The sequence below is a fragment of the Anomaloglossus baeobatrachus genome, chromosome 10 (genome assembly GCF_048569485.1).
Source record: "Anomaloglossus baeobatrachus isolate aAnoBae1 chromosome 10, aAnoBae1.hap1, whole genome shotgun sequence".
NCBI classification, from domain to species: domain Eukaryota; kingdom Metazoa; phylum Chordata; class Amphibia; order Anura; family Aromobatidae; genus Anomaloglossus; species Anomaloglossus baeobatrachus.
The window spans coordinates 83,816,602-83,836,395 of NC_134362.1; positions in this window are offsets into that span (position 1 = coordinate 83,816,602).

The window sequence follows — 19,794 nt, forward strand, 5'->3', positions numbered from 1 at the left end:
TGTCCGACCTATGTTCCATCCTCCAAAACTTTGAGGACTCCACCAAGATGGTGAGTGGTGATGACGCCATTATTAGCGTCACCATACCGCTACTCTGCCTTCTAAAACGGTCTCTGCTCAAAACTAAACATGATGCATTGCAGGCGGAGCGCGATGAGTTGCAGCAAGAAACAGTAGTGGGTGTGGGTGATAACACACAGCCCAGCCTCGTCTCATCACAACTTGCAGTGGAGGACTATGACGAGGAGGAGGATGAAGACATGGAGCAAATCTCCGGCCAAATTGAGGATATGACATGCACACCAGTCATATTCTCGGTTCAGCGTGGCTGGCCAGAGGACAGGGTAGATGAGGAGGAGGAGGAGGAGGAGGAGGACAGCATGTTCAGTCAACGTGTTGGTCAGGCTACTGAAGTCCTGGCTGTTAAGAGTCTGGTGCACATGGCTGACTTTATGGTAAGCTGCCTGTCTCGTGACCCTCGCGTTAAGAACATCTTGGCCGACAATCATTACTGGTTGGTAACACTGTTTGACCCACGCTACAAGGAGAACTTTATGTCTCTTATTCCCGAGGCGGAGAGGTCAACCAAAATGCAGCAGTTCCGGAAGGCCATAGTCACGGAAGTAGGCAAAGCATTCCCCTCACAAAACGCTAGCGGCATAGGTCAGGAATCAGTGGACAACCAAGGCGTACAGCCGAGAGAGGCACAAGTCCAATCCGCCAGAGGTAGGGGAACAGTCTTTAAGATGTGGGACAGTTTTCTCAGCCCCACACGTACCACAGCCCCTGAGGTGCGGGGTAGTGCCACAAGAAATCCTAAGTTTGCCCAGATGCTCAAGGAGTACCTTGCAGATCGAACAACTGTACTCCGACATTCCTCTGTGCCTTACAATTATTGGGTATCCAAGGTGGACACGTGGCATGAATTGGCTCTCTACGCCTTGGAAGTCCTGGCCTGCCCTGCCGCTAGCGTTTTGTCAGAGCGTGTTTTTAGTGCCGCAGGTGGAATCATTACAGATAAACGCACCCGCCTGTCAACTGAAAATGCTGACAGGCTGACTCTGATCAAGATGAACAAGGGTTGGATTGGGCTAGACTTCACCACACCACCAGCAAATGAGAGCGGAATTTAAAGTTTGTAACGGGAATTTGCCATGTACCTCCAGTCACCCATGGGTACACACTTCTGGACTTTGGATAATTGCTGGACTGCTCCTCCTTCTCCTCATGCGCCACCATGATGACCGTTACAAGAGTTAGGCCTTTGTTTCAGGTATACACCCAGTGGTAAATTTTTTCGCCCATTCTTTGCAGAATGGACATTACAACGACAGGAGACCCGCTCCTTTGCAATGGGAACAATGTTTTGAGGCCCTCATGCACGTCTCTATGCAGGGACAACGTGGAGCCTCCCAATTTTTGGCTGCCCTGCCAAAGGGCTATACTACAAAAGACCCACTTCCTTCCAATGGGCACTTCAGGTTTACAGGCCCTCATGCACGTCTCTATCCAGGGACAACGTGGAGCCTCCCAATTTTTGGCTGCCCTGCCTAAGGGCTATACTACAATAGACCCACTTCCTTCCAATGGGCACTTCAGGTTTACAGGCCCTCATGCACGTCTCTATCCAGGGACAACGTGGAGCCTCCCAATTTTTGGCTGCCCTGCCAAAGGGCTATACTACAAAAGACCCACTTCCTTCCAATGGGCACTTCAGGTTTACAGGCCCTCATGCACGTCTCTATCCAGGGACAACGTGGAGCCTCCCAATTTTTGGCTGCCCTGCCTAAGGGCTATACTACAATAGACCCACTTCCTTCCAATGGGCACTTCAGGTTTACAGGCCCTCATGCACGTCTGTATGCAGGGTCATTGGTGAACCTCAAAATTTTGGACTGCCCTGGCAAAGGAAAATACTACAAAGACTCAGTTACTCAAAATGGGCACATTAGACTCAGAGGCCTTTATGTACGTCTCTTCTCAGGGACATCGGAGTGCCACACAATGTTTTACGTAAAATCTGTCATGTATTGATCTCAAAAAGTAACATACATTAGCTCTATCTCACTATTGGGTATGTGCCCTTAACATTTCCGCCATGAAAATTCATTTTGGTGTCATTTTGGAAGGTTTTCTGGTGAGTCCGTAAAAATGGCGTAAAACGCGGACAAAATTGTTCACAGCTGTGACTTTTGAGTGATAAATGCTTCAAGGGGTCTTCCCCATGCTGTTGCCATGTCATTTGAGCACTCTTCGGAGACTTTTGTGCCATTTTTAGGTTTTCTACATGCTGCTGGTGGTCATTTCACAAAAATACTCGGGTCTCCCATAGGATAACATTGGGCTCGTTGCTCGGGCCGAGTACACGAGTATCTTGGGAGGCTCGGCCCGAGCTTCGAGCACCCGAGCTTTTTAGTACTCGCTCATCACTAATCCTAGCATGAAGAAACTCACAGTATATTAAGTTTATTTCATACATTGAATTTATTATAAAGCACATACTAAAAATGTAAAATGAGAAAAATTAAAAAGAACACGGATCAAAATTAGAGAACCCTTTCAGAAACCTGCAAGTTATTAGTGTTAATCTGGCACCTGGTGCTAATTTCCTTAATTATCTGGCAAACTTTATGTAACTTGCAATCTAACTTTCCAGTTTGCACTGACTTTGCACAAATGGTGTGCCATTCCAAAGTGACTGAAACCCTCCAGCAGCAGGTTGTTCAGATGAAGATCAAAAGGTTAACCTTATCAGCCATAGCAAGAGACGTTGGTCATTCCAAGTCTGTGATTTCAAGAATTTACAACATCACAATTTCTTTCAACTCCCCAAGAAGGCTGGTTGCCCTCGAAAGACAAATGCAAGAGAGGACAGGATAATGCGGAAAACCTCCATGGGTAATCGTTTCAACACTGCAGCTGGAATTGCTCACCAGTTCAGCACTGAACTAGGTAAGGATCTGTCTCGTCATACAGTGTCACATCATTTACGAGCATTTGGACTGAAATCCCACTCTGCAGTGACCAAACCTCTCATTAGCAGAAAGAATCAAAAGGGTAGACTCAACTTTGGTGAGGAGCATGTTGTTTGGACAGAGAAGAAGTAGTCCACAGTTCATTTTAGTGATGAAAGCAAGATTAATTTATTTGGGTTTGATGGGAAACATTATGTTCATTAACAAATTGGGGAAAGACTGAACCCAAAGTGTGTTAAAAAGTCAGTGAAAGATGGTGGAGGAAGTGTCATGGTTTGAGGAATGTTTTCTGCAGCAGGAGTATGACCTCTCATACAGCTACATTACAGAGTGAATGCAAGTGTATATCAGAACCTTCAACAACATGTGGTTCCTTTCTTGCGTTCATCACTCAATCAGCCAGCAATTTTTATTCAGGACAATGCCCCCTGTCACGCAGCAAAATGGGTAAAGCTGTTCCTTGAAACAGAAAACATTGAAACAATGAAATGGCCTGCCCAGAGTCCTGATCTAATCCCAATAGAAAAAGTGTGGAAAATCCTTGGTGACAAAGTTATGGCCAAGAAACCCACAACAGTTAAAGAACTGTGGAAGAGACTGGAAGAAGAGTGGACCAAAACCACACTAGAGCAATGTGATAAACTAGTGATGTCCTGTGACCTCAGATGTGCTGAAATCATTCAAAGCAAAGGCCTGTACAAGACCTATTAATTGGTGACTGTTGTTACCTTTAGAAAATGTTGTTATCTTTCTCTGCGCTTCAGTCATTGCTGTTCTCTAATTGTGATCATCACATTTTGGGCAAAAAAAAAAGGTTTTATGTTGATAAACTTTGGATCTTTTGTAAAACACTGTACAAGTGCCATGGTGTACCCTTTACAAAAAAAACTTCAAATGTTCATCAATGTAGATTACATTATTTCTGAAAAAGGCAAGTGGTAATACATTGTGTCTCTAATTTTGATCTCTAGTTTATATGTTTATAAATTATTTCTATAGAAAGTTGAACAAATGTTAAAATGTATTTCAGCTGCTTTTTGTGGTCATAAAAAAATGCAAAAAATAGACTTGGATTTCGTTTATTTCCCCATTAATATTGCCTCAAAATGGCAGAAATATAAAAAAGAGATTATGAAGATAACATAAAAAAATGTGCAAAAATTATTTGAATATGAAAAAACGCTAAACATGTACCTAGTCAGGAATGTGGCTAATTGGCCTGGTCTTGAAATGGTTAATAAAGTGGATAAGTCAATACAAAATGTTTTCGGTTTTAATATTAAAAAGGTAATTTGTTTGATAAACAACAGCTGAATTAAAGAAAGATAAGAGGCTAAGCCAGACAATAACCATTCATCTTACTTTAATATCCCTCTCCAGCTAGATAATATGCAAGCCTAGAGTCATCGAGTTCTAAATTTCAGGTCGTAAGTTTTCAATTCATTTGTTTTAAAAAATACACAGGTTTTATATGAGCTGTGATGGAGTTAATGGAGTGAAGTTAAAGCGAACTAGTGAAGAGAAAGCTTCTTACAAAACCTATATTTTCATGCATGTGACATAAATCAGATTACATTGGGTTAAAAGCAAAAAAAATAAAATAAAACTGCTTGCCTATTGTCAGTCTTAGGCCCCCCTTGACATGTCAGTGATTCTGGTACGTATGTTGCTGTTTTTGTACATACCAGAATCACGGACATACGCAGACGCATTAAAATCAATGGGTCTGCGTACACATCAGTGATTTTCCACTGACGTGTTTCCTTGCGGCATGCACGCATGTCCGCATGGAGACAAGTCCGTTTTTTTTCTGGCATCACTGATATCCCATGGACCACACTATGGTGTGATCTGTGAAACACCAGAAAAATCACGTACATTTAAAATAAAAAGTTTTTTCAACTCACCTTCTCCAGCACTGCTTTCTCCGGCTGCTGCTGCCTGTTGCTTCCAGGTCGGCTAATTATGCTCATGCATATGCAGTTATTCATTGCAAAGCTGACCCGGAAGTAGCTGCAGCAGTGAGAGACACAGAAGAGCTGGAGACTTCAGCACTATGGACAGCAGGAGCATGGGGAGAGGAGTATGATCTCCGTGTATTATCACAGATAGCACATGGAGATCACACGTTTACCATGAGCACGGGACATGGAGGGACACACGCTCTGTGTTTTTCACTGACGTGTGAAAGAGGCCTTAGGTATTACAGCTTAGTATTCACCACTTGAATGGGACTTTATTTCAATACCAGACACAAGTAGCAGACAAGAGGGTTGCTTTTTCTAGAAAAAAAAGATTAACCCCTTGATCTCAAAACCAGATTCTGTGAGTAACTTTTCATATCCTACCATCGTATCTGATGGAGTACATGTTAGTGGTGGAGACCACTAAACATATTGTAATAGTGTCAATTTGAACAATGTTTATTAAATACCTATAGTGGCTTTCGCACAAACTTGAAAGTTTACAGGAGTTGTCCAGATTTTCTCTATTATTTGTGAGAATACTTAAGCTGCAGAATGCTGACAGTTTGTAATATACTCCATGTCAGTATTCTGCACCATTGCCTAGATACCACACTTAGTCATGTGACCAGCTCTTTCCTGATTCTGGAAAGATTGAAGTTTTCATGTCTGGCAGAGACTGGTCATGAGTCATGACATCAAAATTGAAGCCACTCCCAGTCTCTAACAGATCTGACTCTAGAACCAACACCTAGTATCTGCCCGACTTGACTCCGTCACCATGACTAATCTCTACCAACCCCACTCCCTGAAGCAGCCCCTAGTGTCTTCTAGACAAACCTCCTGATGCCACATCCAGTGACGGCCAGACCCACCCTTGAAGCCACCACTAGTCTCTGACAGACCATCCCCATGAAGCCATGCCCAGTCTCTTCCAGACCCATCCCATACCTCCTGCTTCAGCCTCCCGTGCAGCACACAGTGCAGGCAGAAAAGGAAGGACTCAGCTGATTTAATTAACCAGACCTCCGATCAGCTGTTAGCAAGGGTCAGACTGCTGAATTAAATGGTTGAGAATAAAGTTGAAGGCTTCTTTCTCCATCATTCAATTTCAGGAAAGCCTGAAGATCCTGTCTATCTATATTTTATCCATCTTTCTTTTATCTATCTACTTTAGATTCACCAATTCAAGCACAGTGCAGCGTGACTTGCGATGTCTTATGAACAGTAACGTTACTGATGTCACCACTCTTCAGCGTCGCTGGGACTTATGCAGTGTGACCTGGAAGTGCCTGTTGGCAAATTCTATGTAATGTCAGAATGAGGCTCCATAGACTTTGTTCATCAGATTTGCTGGACTACATCAGACCTCTGTGCAATTTAAAAAATGTGTTAGGCAGTGTTTATTTCAATAAAGTATTTTGTGTAAGTTTATTACTAGGTTAGAATTGGGGGTGTCTGATTGATGCCTCTCCACTACTAACACCTGGGCTTGAGGCCAGCTGACAATTCCCAACTGACATAAATCCTAAAAGTATTATCCCAATTGCCACTGCAATAGGGCAATCAGGAAGAGCCTGGAAAAGCACCAGAATTGGGGGGACCCCATGTCAGTTTTTAATTAATTAATTAATTAATTAATTACATTAATTTAGTTAATATAAAGCTAGACAAGCTACACATGCCAGGCACTAAAGGGTGCATTTTTATAATGTCTCCTGTGGGTGTGAAGTTGCTGTATATATTAGCTGGATATCTATTACCTAACTATTATCTATCTTTCTGTTATCTATCCATCTATCTATCTATCTAATCTATCTATCTATCCTTCTATCTATCTATCTATCTATCCTTCTATCTATCTATCCATCTATCCATCCATCCATCCATCCATCCATCCATCCATCCATCTATCCATCTATCCTCTCTAGGATTCTATCTATCTATCTATCTATCTATCTATCTATCTATCCTTCTATCTATCTATCCTATCTATCTATCTATCCCTCTATCTATCTATCTATCCCTCTATCTATCTATCTATGCATCTATCTACTGTATCTATCTACTGTATCTATCTATTTACTGTATCTATCTATCTATCTATCAGTATGTTTGAATGGATTTTATTCCAGTACATGTTACACGGATGGCACACACCTTAATACGGTGTAATACAATCCAAGCTGCTTGAGGTCTCGTGTGAAGTTTCCACAATCAGTGATGGTTTGGGGAGCCATGTCATCTGCTGGTGTAGGTGCACTGTGTTTTGTCAAGACCAAAGTCAGCGCAGCCTCCTACCAGTCTACCAGAAAATTTTAGAGCACTTCATGATTCCCTCTGCCGACAAGCTTTTTGGAGATAGAAATTTAATTTTCCAGCAAGACTTGGAATCAGTGCACACTGCCAAAAGTACCAATACCTGGGCTTCCATAACACCTCAGCAGTGCCACAGGCTGATCGCCTCCATGCCACGCCGCATTGATACAGTAATTCATGCAAAAGGAGCCCTGAACAAGTATTGAGGCATTTACTGTACAGACTTTTCAGTAGGCGCCAACATTTCTGAGTGTAAAATCATTTTTTCAGTTGGTCTTAAATAATATTCTAATTTTCTGAGATAATGACTTTTGGGTTTTCATTGGCTGTAAGCCATAATCATCAACATTAACAGAAATAAACATGTGAAATAGATCCCTCTGTGTGTAATGACTCTATATAATATATAGAAATAGATCACTCTGTATGTAATGACTATATAATATATGGGAATAGATGACTCTGTGTGTAATGACTCTATATAATATATGGGAATAGATCACTCTGTGTGTAATGACTCTATATAATACATAGAAATAGATCACTCTGTATGTAATGACTCTATATAATATATAGAAATAGATCCCTCTGTGTGTAATGACTATATAATATATAAAAATAGATCACTCTGTGTGTAATGACTCTATATAATATATGGGAATAGATCCCTCTGTGTGTAATGACTCTATATAAAACAGTCATATGAAAAAGTTTGGGCACCCATATTAATGTTAACCTTTTTTCTTTAAAACAATTTGGGTTTTTGCAACAGCTATTTCAGTTTCATATATCTAATAACTGATGGACTGAGTAATATTTCTGGATTGAAATGAGGTTTATTGTACTAACAAAAAATGTGCCATCCGCATTTAAACAAAATTTGACCGGTGCAAAAGTATGGGCACCTCAACATAAACGTGACATTAATATTTTGCAGATCCTCCTTTTGTAAAAATAACAGCCTCTAGTTGCTTCCTGTAGCTTTTAATGAGTTCCTGGATCCTGGATGAAGGTATATTTGACCATTCCTATTTACAAAACAATTCCAGTTCAGTTAAGTTTGATGGTCGCTGAGCATGGCCAGCACGCTTCAAATCATCCCACAGATTTTCAATGATATTCAGGTCTGGGGACTGGGATGGCCATTCCAGAACATTGTAATTGTTCCTCTGCATTACTGACTGAGTAGATTTGGAGCGGTGTTTTGGATCATTGTCTTGCTGAAATATCCATCCCCTGCGTAACTTCAACTTCGTCACTGATTCTTGCACATTATTGTCAAGAATCTGCTGATACTGAGTTGAATCCATGCATCCCTCAACTTCAACAAGATTTTGCCGGTGCCGGCATTGGCCACACAGCCCCAAAGCATGATGGAACCTCCACCAAATTTTACTGTGGGTAGCAAGTGCTTTTCTTGGAATGTCATGTTTTTTTTGCCTCCATGCATAACGCCTTTTTGTATGACCAGACAACTGAATCTTTGTTTCATCAGTCCACAGGACCTTCTTCCAAAATGTAACTGGCTTTTCCAAATGTGCTTTTGCATACCTCAGGCGACTCTGTTTGTGGCGTGCTTGCAGAAACGGCTTCTTTCGCATCACTCTCGCATACAGCTTTTCCTTGCTCAATGTGTGCTGTATTGTTGACCGATGCACATTGACATCATCTGCAGCAAGATGATGCTGCAGGTCTTTGGAGGTGGTTTGTGGATTGTCCTTGACTGTTCTCACCATTCTTCTTCTCTGCCTTTCTGATATTTTTCTTTGCCTGCCACTTCTGGGCTTAACAAGAACTGTACCTGTGTTCTTCCATTTCCTTTCTATGTTCCTCACAGTGGAAACTGACAGTTTAAATCTCTTAGACAACTTTTTGTATCCTTCCCCTGAACAACTATGTTGAATAATCTTTGTTTTCAGATCATTTGAGTTATTTTGAGGAGCCCATGATGCCTCTCTTCATAGGAGATTCAAATAGGAGAACAACTTGCAAGTGGCCACCTTAAATACCTTTTCTCATGATTGGATACACCTGCCTATGAAGTTCAAAGCTCAATAAGGTTACAAAACCAATTTAGTGCTTTAGTAAGTCAGTAAAAAGTAGCTAGGAGTGTTCAAATCAAAAAATTGATAAGGGTGCCCATACTTTTGCCCCAGTCAAATTTTGTTTAAATGCGGATTGCACATTTTCTGTTAGTACAATAAACCTCCTTTCAATCCAGAAATATTACTCAGTCCATCAGTTATTAGATATATGAAACTGAAATAGCTGTTGCAAAAACCCAAATTGTTATAAAGAAATAAGGTTAACATTAATAGGGGTGCCCAAACTTTTTCATATGACTGGATATAGAAATAGATCACTCTGTGTGTAATGACTCTATATAATATATGGGAATAGATCACTCTGTGTGTAATGACTATATAATATATAGGTATAGATCCCTCTGTGTTTAATGACTCTATATAATATATGGGAATAGATCACTCTGTGTGTAATGACTATATAATATATAGGTATAGATCCCTCTGTGTGTAATGACTCTATATAATATATAGAAATAGATCACTCTGTGTGTAATGACTATATAATATATGCATTTCCTTTTTTTATTGAATTACTGAAATAGATTAACTTTTTGACGATATTCTAATTTATTAAAATGCACCGATATTTATACAACTGCATCTCAATAAATTAGAATATCATCAAAAGTTAAATTATTTCAAAACAAAATCTAATATTCATTATCCATGTGACTGTTTGGCTCCCCGCTATCCTCTGCGTTTTGATTTTGGATGAAGAAGAGGGGTTTAATTACAATAATCAAAGACTGTTTGACCACAATAGCAATAGACTGATTAGTGTGAAGCACACATTTTCTGCTTCTCTTTTAACCTCAAAGGACAAAGCAATGTATTATTCATATACTACATTTGTAGGTTTTCTTTTAATTCAGAATTGTTGGGGTCAATAATTTTTTTAATTTCTTTTTTTTTTTCCCAGGACATACACTTTAATATGCCATTTCATAATTCACAAAATATGGCAATGACCAATCAATAAAAAGCGGGAGGCTTTTCAGATGCAATTCTGTTATTGATGGACCATGTGTATTTGGCCTTATATTAGCATCTTTTCTTTTAATATTTTTATTCTGGATTTTCTTTCTGAAAACTCATAAGTGTCTCTTAAAAACCTATTCATGGCTGTTTAATAATCCATAATATCTGACACCTGGAAGAAGCCATTGAGTAAAGATACAGAGACATATCACATTAATGATTACACACTGTGGTGGTTTCTCTTGTTACATCATATGAATAAATATATCTTACTTCATATGGGTGTTTTATCGGTGACGATTTGCCATCAGAAACGTTTATACAGATTGAAAAGGAGAATTTGTATATAAACTGGGTACAAGTATAAAGCACTGGTGCAACGATGCCAGTATAATAAATGACACATAGTGGGTGAGGGTCGTGCTACAAATTTTATATTGAAGCCCTGCAGCTTGTAGCTATACCTCTGGAAAAAAACTGAAGCTCCGATTCATTAAAGCTTTTACAATTCTAGACTAAAAAGATTTGAAAAGATACAATTTTTTTGTGAAACTCAAGGTTACACAAAAATTTGGGAACTTTTGATATTTTCAGAACACAGTTGCCCAGCTCTTGTAAAGAGGTGTGCACCTCGGTTATGCTCGGAGTGTATAAAGTCCAATTACACCATGTGACAGTTGTGATAAGACCTATGGACGTCTGGTGCACTTCCAAAAAAAAGGCAAATGCAAAGGGGGACACTTTAAAAATGGTGGGCCCTGGCGCTAGGGAGAGGGAAGATGGGACACCTCCTGCACTCACCTGCAGCTGCATACTGCACTCCCTAGCAAGCACTTTACAGGATATTTCACCCTGTAACTGAGCAGGATACCTAGTGCCCTCAGAAAGCTCTGTACTCACCTTTACTTGTGAGATGGCTGGCGAGGAACACTAGTCCCACAGATGCAAAAATACTACACGTAAGGAAGGAAGACAAACAAGGAAAAAGGACACAAACACAAATTCCATGTCTGCAGCCAGACTCCAAGATAGCAGACAAATGGTCTCAGGTTAGAGCCCCAACAGCTCCTTCCACCTAGGTGGCCAGGACAGAAAGAATTCTATCAACAGCAAAGGTTGATGGGTATTGCCACTATTTGAAGGTGAAGAGCATGGTCACAGAGCTGCTGAACCTGACATGGACCGCTAGAAAGCTGATGGCAACAAAACTGACATTAACCCTTAATACACCAAAAGAAAGTAAAACCTATTTAAACTCCAGAGTCTCACAAGGCTAAGTGATACTCAGGGACCAAAACTGTCATAGGTCTCCTTATATATGAAGATATCCGTGACAGCCTATTAAGGAATCAGGCACCTCATACTTCACCCAGCTTCCTTGTCAAAATGAGAGTGAAAAATGCAGGTCTTGATGAATCCAGGCCATAATGTCCCCAATGTGGAACACCATGGATAGCCCTAAACAGAAGCACCTGTAATTCATTTTGTGCCTATAAGGAAACCATATGAGAAAATATGGTCCAAAATATAGTACTACACGTTATTTATTTCAGTAGCCAGCCTGTAAATATAGACCAATTTTTTCTTATCTCAGGGAGCTTATGTTCATACAAAAAATCCTTTGTCCAGTCTATTTGTCAGTGTGAGTTTAAGCATGGCTTTACGGCTTTACTATAATAGAGACAAAATGTCCATCGCTTTATTTTCTGATTTCCTGTTAATTTAGCGGTTCTCATTTGCCGTGTCAGTATTTTTCTAATTTAAATATATATGTCCTCAAAAACTGTGGTCAGCAAAAGCTCCAGACTTTCAATTTACCGTACATTAACAACTAAAGAATGAAGTAGTTTATGCGCTTAAAAAAAAATCAAGTGCCAAATTTTGACACTGGAATGAAAAATAATCAGCAATTCTGCTGTCCTTGTACTTATATATTAAATTCTCATGTCTTTTAAATGTCTTTTGCTGACAAACACTTGCTTGTTTTGTCCTAAATGCTTCATAAATTGAAAACTACTTTAAACCCTATTTAGTACCTTAGGTCTTATACACACTGCTGTATAAAGCAGTGCCTATTGGTACCACGTTACTCTAGGATTATAAAGTATTTTCTTGTAGATAGATAATGGTGAATTAGAAATGTAGGAACTCAATGGAGAATAAAATAATTAAAGGGAACCTGTCACCAGATTTGGGGCCTATAAGCTGCGGCCACCACCAGTGGGCTCTTATATACAGCATGCTAACATGCTGTATATAAGAGCCCAGGCTGCTGTGTAGAACGTAAAAATCACTTTATAATACTTACCTAAATGGTCGGTATGGTGCAGATGGGTCAGATGGGTGTCTCAATTCTCCGGGTGCGATGCCTCCTCTTTCGTCCATCTTTGTCCATCGTTATTATAGTGTGCCTGCGCAGGAGCTCAATGCTGGCGAGTGTGTATGACGTAGGACGCTTCATGCACCATGGCTTCAGAAGAAGGAGGATGAACATGGCCGAAAGAGGAGGCGTCGTACCCGGAGAACGGAGACACCCATCTGACCCATCTGCACCGTACCGACCATTTAGGTGAGTATTATAAAGTGATTTTTATGTTCTACACAGCGGCCTATGCTCTTCCATACAGCATGTTAGAATTCTGTATATAAGAGCCCACTGGTGGTGGCCGCAGCTTATAGTCACCAAATCTGGTGACAGGTTCCACTTAAAGCTTTTCTCAACTCTTCTAGTGTATCTTATTTTATAGAGTTATTCTCAAAATCTTAAACTATTCTGTAACCAGAAGCTAAGAGATAACTTGTTGATTGTTTGGGGTCCTATATAGACTGTGTAACCTCATCCTTGACTAAAATGATCACAGAATAAAGGAAAGAAAAAAAGAAGAGGACAACGGGGTGCCAAATCTAAGTGTAGATGTGTGTAAACACAGATTGTAATGATCGTACGAATTTTACACTCACTGTGCAGATTTCTTCTGTTTTCGCTAGTATGATCCGTGTAGTGGATCAACTCTCTTATTAATCCTCCAGTATGCAGCACGAATCCTCGGGAAAAACAATGAGAGTCCTGAACAGGTGCTCCCACGTGGGTAATGGAGTAAAGACAAAATCCCTTTCGGCGCTTCCGGAGGATAAATGGAATATCAGTGCAAGTTTGCAAAAACTTCAAGAACAAGGGCTTATTAAGGGTTCAATAAAAAACGGACAATTACGGACAACGCGTTTCAGCTAACAAAAGCCTTCATCAGGTGTAGTCAAACTACACCCGATGAAGGCTTTTGTTAGCTGAAACGCGTTGTCCGTAATTGTCCGTTTTTTATTGAACCCTTAATAAACCCTTGTTCTTGAAGTTTTTGCAAACTTGCACTGATATTCCATTTATCCTCCGAAAGCGCCGAAAGGGATTTTGTCTTTACTCCTTGACTAAAATGATGGGATGCATACTTGGCCAATGCTCCTTTTATTATAAATGAAATTACTGGAAATAACCAGGTATAGAACGCCGCTTTCTTTATCAGTTCTATAGAAATGAAGATCAAGACTGCACACCTCTGCCTGGACTGTGGAACCCAAGCCTCATGGTTCCAAAGCCCCAATCTTGGGATCTCTATGTGTCCCGATCGTAGGATCTCTGAATTTCCAAATATGAGGACTCCTTGTTATAAGCAAGTTTTCCCCTATATATGATTGAAAACTTGTTATTTGGGGAATAACCTTTAACCTCAGCCCCTTTAAATCTGATGGCATGCTACAGATTATATTTCAGACTGTCAAGAAGTACAAATATAAGTATATAATTTTAAAGGGAACATTCAGACGTTTGTCAAGAGGTGGTATTGATTGCATATACTGTGTACACAAGAATTCAAAGAGATGCATATACATTGAGCCCACAAGATTAAGTCAATAAATAATGTATCTTCATTATCAGGCTCGGACAGGCCTACAGGGAAAATTGTTAATCCTCTGGTGGGCTCCGATGCAGGAATGGACCACTCATGCCACAATATAAACAGTAGTTGGCACAATACACTAGATTCTCTATGTACAGACTTTTTATTACTGCACAAATTGGTATATGACTGCTGTCACATGGTGTTTGGCTCTAAACTCACCAAGTGTCATGGCAACATCAGATGCAGTTGAGACTACAGACTCTGACACTCCCCACTATGCTTTCTCTGGTGCTTCTGAGTTGCACAGACAGGATCAGGCGTCGGCCAGCTGTGTGCTAATTAGTGATCGGACTAGCAGAAGTTAATTTCTGCTAGCCTGCTAATTACCTTATGGATCACATGTTGTGGGAGACCTATCACAGTTACTTCCTGCCATTTTAAGATGGAGGAATCTGTCTACCCATGCCGACTATAGCTTTTGCTAATCCAGTCCGTATGCTGTTCTGTTCCAGTAGCTGTTGATTTATCACGTGCTGCTTGGAGTGCTGGGGAAACCCTCTCGACTGGTTATTTGCTCCCTGATCTTTATTTCCTCCTTACAACATATAGTCTTATATCTCCATGTGTGCTAGCTGTATGATAGAGTTTTGGTTCCCAGTTTGTCCTTATCTGTGGATTCAACAAATCCTGTCCCAACCCTCCCCTGGGGTTGCGGAGAGGGGGTAGTAGTGCAGAACTATACAGGAGCATGGTAAAGAAGGCAGCATAGACATCTTCACTATCAGAAGTATCTCTGGGATCATGGACAGCTTAGGAACAATAGCTTGAACGCCAAATTAGGAGCCCTGGTCCTCTGTTATCCCGTTATAAAAGCTAAACCACAAAAAGAGGATTTACTTTCAACCAAGAAAATTCAAGACTAATTCAGCAAAAAAGCGCAACAGTGTTTAACTGCCAAGGCCACAGAATCAAATGCAGTCACAGGATGCAGCAAAACCGCTCAATAAAGTTGGAGCAGCAAGTGCAAAATACTGATGGAGCAACCACTCACACACTGCAAATTCACGGAGGGGGTGATTGCTTAGTATTAAAATTGCACACAAATGGCTTGTATGGGGCAGCCCAGCACTATATAAGTGCACCATACAGGGATGGAGACCCCAGTGTCCAACGCTTACATTAATGGGCTTGACTGCATCCTGTCAAAAAATATATGTGCAAAAAAATATGTAAATATATGAGGTATTAGTTGATAATTTGGCCAAAACACACAAGCTTGCAACCAAAACGTCAAGGGTCCTCATGTCTTGCGAGTCCCTATACTGATATAAACTACAAACAGAGGAATTTAATTTCCCCTCAAAAAATGTAAGACTAATTCACAGCAAAAAAGTGTAACAGTGTTTACCTGCCCAGGCCACATAATCAAATGCACTCACAGGATGCAGCAAAATTCCTCAATAAAGATGGAAGCAACAGGTGCAAAACACTGATGGAGCATGCATCCTCTGTTACGGGTCGTGGGTCTGCGGGTCCGCGTTCTCCTTCGCCCTCTGTTTATTTGCCACGGCATTCTACCCACCTGAGAACTTCCTAGCTGCTGAGGCTAAGTCCTGAAATGGGGCTTCTGCGCATGTGCGAGTAGACAAGCTGCTTTCTGCACTCAGTCAGCTTTGGCTCGTTCTGAGCATGCTCACCACATGGCAGCCATTGATTGGCCGCGGGTGACGTCACCAATGATGTGGGATCATGTGACTATGATTCACTGGTTGCTGATTGGCCGTGGGTGACGTCATCGCTGACGTTCTCGATTCCTAGTGGCTGAGAGTCGATTGAACCCCGAGCACCTACATCTTGTGGGAGGTGCTTTGTTTAAATAGGATCACACAGCACGCTGCTTGGCGCTCAGTTGTTCTTGGTGCATGCATGGGGTAGCTGCCTCATGTGTGACCTCTCCTACTAGCTAGCCTATTCTTATAGTCACAAGCCAGTGAGCACCCGCTGGTTAAGCGCTCCTTACCTACTAGTGCACCGCTAGTGCCCGCTTCCTCACACCTTAGTGGAACCTGGCTTAGGCAGGGATCTCACTCACACTCGAGCTCCCTGACTCCTTACGGTGTGGCAAGCACAAGGGGCTTAGGTAGGGATTGTATATTGAGCCTAGGCAGTACGGGTAGTACTGCTCGCACCTACACCTTTGGTACACGCTTCACCCTCTATGAAGTTAATAGAGGTTAGCATCCAGGGAACTCCGTGACCTGTAACATATTCCGTACCTGCATTCATACAGTGTGTGAATATTTACACACGTGTTACTGTGACGCCCTGGACTAGTCAGGTCGTCCCAGGTGGTCCCATGCACACACACCCCCCTCCCTAAAAAGGTGACAGCAGCCAAACTTTAAAACCTTGTCACCACCCTCCAGGTTTGATGTCCACACCAGGGGGACGGAGCCAGGTGGTTGGCTCCGCCCACCAAGGAGTTCACAGGCCTGGAGGCGGAAAAAAGACACAAGTTCAGTGTGTGTAGTAGTCTAGTTTTGACAGTGAAGGAGAGAGGTCGAGTTCAAGGGCAGACCTGTGACCAGACCTGCCAATAGTCTACTCAGGTGGCTGGGTTGGAGCCCAGTCACCTCTGGCAAGGAGGCAGATGGTAGTGGTCACCTGCAGGAGCTGGGATTACAGCCGGTGGAACCGTAGGGACCGGGATCGGGCGGTGGCCCGCCGGTACCGAACCGGGGAACCGATTGGAAACCGGAGCACCAGGCGGGGTACTCAGACCCAGTACGAAGCCCCGAACCGACAGGGCTGAGTCAAATCAACTGATTGAGGACTGGACTTAAGGACCTTTCCCACACAAGACCCGTTAGAAGACAACAGCCCAACCATACAGGGTAAAGCCACTGCCAAGGCATAGAGACCCAAGGGGCCAGCGTCTGCGGGCAAGCAGGGCTCTTCCGACACCCAGCAAGCCGGGGAGCGGACTACCGTTGCTTAGGCATAGGAGTCAAACATTCACACAAAGAGGTGCAGGAGAAAGGCAGAAACCACCAACCTGATAAGGGAGAAGCTGCAGCCGGCTGCGGGCCCCTTTCATCATCCCATTTGGTTCACCAGAGACTCCGGTGTATTCTGTCATAGTGAGTATACCAGTGCCTTCGGGCCGTGCACCGCGCCGCGCCGCACCGCACCAGCATCCAGCACGCACCTGTCCCCATGCCTCAGCACCTCCCTCGGGCCCCCGAGACCATCACTGCCCTACCCACGGAGGGGTCAACACCAAGCTGCGCAACACCGTCCATGGGAGGCCTAGTTAACGGACACGGTGGTGTCCATCCACTCACCACAACCCGTGGGTGGCGTCACGAACTTACATCCCTTCCAAACCACTGCGGCCTCGGCCGTGGTACATCCCTACCGAAGTCCCTGCATGTAGCGCCAACCCCCTTGCAGAGCAACGTGACCCCCGGGTCCGTGAGGAGCTCGAGCCACCCACCGTACGAGCATGGATCCGAGCGGCTCGGCGGTCGCAGTCGAGCCCGCGGGGCATTACACATCGACTCTTCTGTCGTCTGCGAACAGGATAGAACTGTCCACTTACCTGTGGGAGTGCACCTTGAAATTGTCATTAGCGGCGTCCCGCTGAAAAATTGCAGAATCCGCCATCTTGGGCACGAAAAGTTCCCGCCCGAGCCGTCTTCTCCGAGCAGAAAGGGCACAAAAAGCGAAGCCCCGCCCCCGGAGAGCAGAGCGGTGCAAAAAGCAAGTAGAGTGCCTGGAAAAGACCAAGGGGGGGCGGGTGAAGATCCAGCCTCATGTGACTGAGGAATAGAGTTGAGCGATGTTCAAGGATCGCCAATTTCATGTTCGAGTGATTTGGGGGGGGCTCGGGATCGAACGCGAACGCAAGCTTTATGCTAAAAGCTCTACAGCTCGAGTTACGTTTGAGAACGGTTCGATCAGAAAAAAGCCTAGCTAGTTACTAGCTGACTTTTCACTGTAATAGGGTGAGTCACTCTGTGATTCACACTATTATCTAATTTCAGCGTATAGTGTGCAGGGGTGGCGCGTTTAGATCAGTGCTGCTGGGATAATGGCAATCGCCATTTTTTTTTCCCCTAAGCGTGCATGCAGTGGGGCGGGCCAGCATGTCAGCCAATCCCAGACACACACACAGCTAAGTGGTCTTTTTTGCCAGACAAGCAAGGGAAAATTTTAAATACAGGCATTTTCTCTCACGGCGCCATTATCTGCTTTCTGCGTGTAGGTGACAGTCACCGCTCACGCAGCTCCTGGCGCCGCTCCGGCTGTTTACGCTATACACACAGCGCTCTACAGATTAGGGACAGAAGTTTATTTCAGTCCTTTTCAGGGCTCATTTTCTCGGGCTCAGAGCCATAGGTGACAGTCAGGTCTGTGGAAACGCTGTGTACAGCTTCAGATAACAGCATCTGTGTACCTAAGCTCAGGGAATTCCTTGCTGCATTTCACCATTAGGAGGGATAGAAAGTGAGGCTTCCTTTCTTGTCCACTGACCCAGAGAACCCGGCCACTGTACCCACCTGCCCACTTTTGCCACGCTATTTTTATAGCAAACAGTAATGGAAATAAGTGGCATCCAATCAGTGGCTGCTATACTAATTTTGTGTCCCACCGGTGCAAAGCATTTTACAGCACCTCTGCATTAAACCCTGATGCAAATTTTGCTACACTATTTTTATCGCAAACAGTGCTAGACATAAGTGGCATCCAAAAAGTGGCTGCTATACTAATTTTGTGTCCCACTTGTGCCAAGCAAGTCCCAGCACCTCTGCGTTAAATCCTGATGCACATTTTGCTACGCTATTTTTATAGCAAACAGTGCTGGACATAAGTGGCATCCAAACAGTGGCTGCTATACTAATTTTGTGTCCCACTGGTGCAAAGCATTTTCCAGCACCTCTGCATTAAACCCTGATGCCCATTTTGCTACGCTATTTTTTATAGCAAACAGTGCTGGACATAAGTGGCATCCAAACAGTGGCTGCTATACTAATTTTGTGTCCCACCGGTGCAAAACATTTTCCAGCACCTCTGCATTAAACCCTGATGCCCATTTTGCTACGCTATTTTTATAGCAAACAGTGCTGGACATAAGTGGCATCCAAAAAGTGGCTGCTATACTAATTTTGTGTCCCACTTGTGCCAAGCAAGTCCCCGCACCTCTGCATTAAACCCTAATGCACATTTTGCTATGCTATTTTTAAAGAAAACAGTGCTGGACATAAGTGGCATCCAAACAGTGGCTGCTATACTAATTTTGTGTCCCACCGGTGCAAAGCATTTTACAGCACCTCTGCATTAAACCCTGATGCCCATTTTGCTACGCTATTTTTATAGCAAACAGTGCTGGACATAAGTGGCATCCAAAAAGTGGCTGCTATACTAATTTTGTGTCCCACTTGTGCCAAGCAAGTCCCCGCACCTCTGCATTAAACCCTAATGCACATTTTGCTATGCTATTTTTATAGCAAACAGTGCTGGACATAAGTGGCATCCAAACAGTGGCTGCTATACTAATTTTGTGTCCCACCGG